The sequence below is a fragment of the Rhyacophila brunnea genome, unplaced genomic scaffold (genome assembly GCF_057557595.1).
Source record: "Rhyacophila brunnea isolate RB1 unplaced genomic scaffold, BYU_Rbru_1.0 scaffold_35, whole genome shotgun sequence".
Classification (NCBI taxonomy): Eukaryota; Metazoa; Arthropoda; class Insecta; order Trichoptera; family Rhyacophilidae; genus Rhyacophila; species Rhyacophila brunnea.
The window spans coordinates 2,103,178-2,108,624 of NW_028233017.1; the positions used below are offsets into that span (position 1 = coordinate 2,103,178).

The following is a 5,447-nucleotide window of genomic DNA, read 5'->3' on the forward strand; positions in this document are numbered from 1 at the left end:
AAACTTGATACATCTTTTTAAGCAACAAAATTTTCAAGATCGAATATCGTTATTTACTGTAATTTGCCTTTTCAAAAGTCACATAAGCCACTTAATTTATAAATAATTAATACAGCATTCTCATATACTCTACACGAGATGCTTTCAAAATAAAATAATTATCAAATTTATAATTATAAAAATTCACACTATTATATATTTTTTATATCTCAATATTTAATTTAATGGCTTCAAATAAAAGTCACAAATTTAAATTTTATTGCTTTAATTAGAAGTTTAACTTGATTTTCCATAAAATTTATAGATAATTATTTTCGTATATGCTAATTAGGCGATTTCATGTCTTATAATTAATAGGAACTAAAAATTACAAATTTATTTAAGAGTTTATATCTTTTACTGTTTGCCAGCGCAAAACTTTATATTGACCTATATTACAGATTTGCTGTATACTCTTTATAAACAGATTATCCTTACAGTCTTCCCCAATACACCTTATACGCTCAATACTTATACATTCAAGTGTTTTCTCTAATACGATGGAAGTTCGTATTCTTCCTCTTCCGTTGGTATCCCAATTTCTCAATATACGACTTATGATATTTTTTTGAAAACAATATCGCATTTTTTGAAATAGCAACTAACAAAGTATTTCTTTCCAGTATAAATAATCATAAAAAAGATGAATTTTATAATCCCATTTCAAAAATCATTTTACCTTTGACATATTATACAGCTCTAATTTAAAAATTCACTTTTCATAATACTTGCGTATGATCCAAGAAATACTTTTTCAACGTAGATTTTAGCAATAAATTCATTTTATAATATAAAGTCATTGTGTGATAATGGTACCCAGCTAAATATTTCATATCGTAAATTCTCTCAAAATCAGATAAAATAACGATAATCTCAAATCAAATTCTTTATTTATTATGTACACATCAACATTCTTTCTATCTTTTTTAAAACTACATTTCAAATTAATATTTTAAAAAGCGAATTATTGCTCACATAGTGTAGTGGTTATCACGCGTTCCTCACACGAACGAGGTCTTCGGTTCGAACCCGAATGCGAGCAGTTTTTAACTTAACAACTTTAATATTTTGCGAGAGCATTGACGTTTCTTAATTACAATAATGAAGTTATTTCGTATATAATATAAATTTTTTAAAATAAATTGAATAAAATTAAAAATGACAAACAACTTTTTGACATTTTTTTAATATCTTATTTACAAGTAGCCAAATATATACCAGAATAATGCTTTTGATTTATTTTTTATTCATGAATTATGTTTCTTTTTATCAATTTAGACGTGGTCCGCCCATTGGGAATATTGCACAACTCCTTGATACATTTTTTTGACACCTTCACCTGATCTATATTCATCGACAGCTCTTCTTCTTTAAATTGATATGAGTCCATGTGTCTCGCGAAGTGTGAGAGCTTGCATGTATAATTCTACTTCGCCTGGGATTTTTAACGTGATTTTGATCATATATAATTTCGTAAGTTATGCCAGGCGAATCAATAAAAACTATTTAATCGAACTATTTATGCGGATTGAAAGTAACCAAATCTATAATAACACACATCAAATATAATATAAATTCGAAATCGTTGATAAACCACTGTACTAGTCTTCATAAGATATATATAACATAGGGGTCATTATTTATAGGCTAATTTTCGGATATAATTTTGATTTAAATTCTCGTGCACAATTTGATTGATTCCCCGTGCGCACAGTTAATTTATACTTTCGGCTATTAGCTTCCCTCGAAGATCTTTTTCGATACCTCTCCGCTTTTCGAGACCTATTAATTCAAGAATTTTCCCCAAATCCAATGTTTGTATATATGTCTCGATCTAATTCGTGACTTCAAGTTCCTTCTGGTACATTTTATGATAGTGTGCTATCGCACCATCCGCTTCAATTTATAACAAATAACATAATATAATTTTATTTTTTTATAAAATTGGCTTAGGATAACTGATAATTTGTAGTAACGTTCATATCAACTCGGGATTTTAGTTATTTTATCTATTGCACAGATAAATATCTACCTTATGAATTACGGTTTCTAAAAAGAATTGAATATATAAATCTTATTAGAAACTTATATAGGTCTAAATCCATACATTTTTAATGCTTTAATTATATATAATCAAATAATTTTTATCACAATACAATACATTCTACCAGTGTACTCATCGGTTTAAAAGGCAACTATTTTCAGAAAAAAATCCCAACTCTATAAACCCCATTACAGAGGAAAATAGAAATAAACAAATACTCCGGTCGTTATAATAACTAAAATCATCTGAATTTTTTTGAAATTAATATAATAAATAGAAATTGAATTAATAAAACTATTGGAATATATTCTTAAAGTTAATATAATATCAGAATAAAATACATAAGAGTTTAATCTTATATTCTAATTTAGTAAAGTGCAGATTTATACATTCTGATTTTATTATTATAAAAAAAATAAAGAATTTCAATATGTGTTTCTGTGCACATTTATTGCACCTTTATCTTTTTTAATGTAATTATGCAGCTTTTTGTTGTACGACTCAAAATTTTGAGCGTTGACTAAAGAATCCGGAATAACAACTATATACACAAGTGTGAACCTACAGTTTTCATATTCACAATAACAAATATCATATGAGATTTATCATTCATTCTATATGTTAATGAGCCCTCTCTGACCACTATCTTAATATCATAAATCAATTACCCCTTAGTTTTTTTATGAACAATTATGACAAATCCTTGGATAGCAATTCGCTTGTTCATAAAATAAGTAAGGCTTTGATCTTATTTTTTTTTATCTTTTATTGAAGAGAAACAACCTTATGGTTAAACATCATCTCATCGGATTAGATAATACAGCCAGGCACTCGCATTTACATTATATTTGTCTGTAGTGTTCCGTTGTACTTTATTAACCACACTTCTTAGATTTCTTTGGGATATTTATTTCATGCCGATAGCTTCGTATATAGTTTCTTTTTTGGATGGTTTTTTTTAATAGTGAAACAAAATTTTAAAAAATGCTTAGATAACGATTTTAAATTTACTGGCCTTGTAAATTTTGTATTCATATGCTAATGTTAGCATGATAGTACACAATTCGATTTAATAAACCTATAGTTATGAATCTCTCAACTATATTTCATAGCTTTGAAAGCTATTAGTAAACTTGGTTGTGTTACAAAAACCACACAACTTATATTTGCGCAAAATTTTCTTTTTTTAAAACAAGAAATTAGACATATTTTGGTTTTAGCTTCTAAATTAGTCAAAAAATTTGAATTTTTTCGTGGTTTTATCTCATTTTAAACCATGAGACAAGGTTCATAACATATGTCTCAAAATGAAATAGAGAGGTAACAAAATAAAATAAAAGGTATCAAAAAAAATCGTTGTCTCAAATAAAATAGTGGCATATATTCAAACTTTTGGATTCGGGATAACCCCAGAGCCAATAGGTCTTAAAAAGAGGTAAGTAATAGAGAAATATGTAAGAGAAGAGGATTTTTCAAAGCCTAGATAAGACATACACATGTAAAATAATTCATGTTATGTTTGAAGGGTAAATCTAAAATCATAAATTCAAGATTAACCCATAGATGAAAGGTATGTGTTTCAAACCATAATTCATGAATTAAGGAGTTAGAAATGCCAACAGAAAAATAAGTATAAAAAATAGAATTGAGAAAAAAAATTACATTAATATTTTTCGAAAGAAGAAGATACATCAAGGAAATTTTCTAAGATGAGGAGGCTGAAAGAAGCATTAAACAAGTATGTTATGGATAGTAATCTAAAGTTTTGCTTAAACGAATTTAAAAGCTAAAATGTAATATACCCAAAAATAAATTTAGCGTTTCTTTTTACAAAACGGATAGCACTGCTATGCAATATATTGCCCACATCACCTGTAAATCATTGTAAAAAGATTCCAATTTTTTTTTTTGACCTTATATTACATGTGAAGTTATGATTAAAAAAAAAGCACGAGAAATTTATTTTAAAATTAGCACCAAAAATTCCATTAAAATACAAAGAGAAAGAAATATTTCTATAAATATTATTCTGCAAGAAAACTTACTTTAATACAAATAAAAAAAACAAAGGGATTAAAAAACCATAAACATGATTATTCTATAAGCTGTAATAATTTCCTGAACAGTCTTTATAGTTTTTATGTGGCTATATATGCTATGAATCAGAAAATATTTTTAAATATCCTAAGAAAAATAATTTGGTTGTTTATGAGCTTTAAGAATCTTAAAATTAACTTATTGAAAACAACCGACATAACCTGAAGCAGTAATACCTTATAATATCATAAAATCTAGTATTTTTTTTAAATAAAATTAACAGATTGAAAATACCTTGATAGTTATATAGAGGAAAATATCATTCTAATTACTTATACTAAATATTCATATTTTTTCATATAATATCCCCTAAAAAGTATGTCACATGTTTTAGCGGAGGGCACATAATTTTTTTAAATCAAGACTGACCAGTTACTTATACACAGACAATTTTATATAATAATGGTAGCTAAAATAGTATATTTTATAGAGAATAATCTCTCAAATACAAGAAAAATTTTAACAGTAAAGAGTCGTTTGTGCCATTCCAATTTCCATAATTTTACTTAAAATCCTTTAAAAGTATCTATTTTGTGAGAAAAGATATGAAATTCATAAAAAATAAATATATAAAACATATATGTAAAATTCAGCCAATTATAAAAAGGTTTTGTTAAACACAAAATTCTATTCTAAATCATTTTTATTGAACTCCAATTATGATATAAATTATTTTTGTTTTAGAAAAACCGAATAAATTCACATTTAAAATTCTGGTTAAATTTTTTTTAAAGATATTTTGCAAACAATAACCAGTTTTCTTGTCATTAATCTATTGAAATATAAAAGAAGAAGTTTAAAATCCATATTTTTTAGAGGGTAAATATAACCCCTAAAATTTTTGTCTGTATAAGAATAGAAATTTGCTATATTTTGTTTCTGTAGCCGTCTTTTGCATATGTTTAAAATCATAACCCTAATAACCAATATAAGTCATAAAGTAAATACATAACATCAGTTGAATCATTTAAATATAAAAATAAATAAAAAGTTACCACCTACGGTTTCATTTATAGTATTGAAACCCGCCGGGATATTTTTATATATAATCAGCCTATTGACAATTTATTATTTTTATTTGGAATTTTAATTCCGTTTTCGCCGTTTATCCATGAATATATATATTTTCATAGCTTTATTTATTAAAAAACAAAGTATCTAGCGGTTAATTAGTAAAAATTCGTATAGCAGAAGTCATTTGAATTTTTGTTAACTAGAATTTCTTTAAAAATGTTGTAATTCAATAAAAATACATATATGCATCAAT

The 5,447-nt window shown here is 25.7% G+C and overlaps 1 non-coding gene across 1 annotated transcript; it reads left to right on the forward strand.

The window, feature by feature from the left end:
• The first annotated feature begins 1,008 nt into the window (after nucleotides 1–1,008).
• TRNAV-CAC (transfer RNA valine (anticodon CAC)) lies at nucleotides 1,009–1,081 on the forward strand. Its single transcript has one exon. It is a non-coding gene; the product is annotated as a tRNA-Val (tRNA).
• Nucleotides 1,082–5,447: the final 4,366 nt, after the last annotated feature.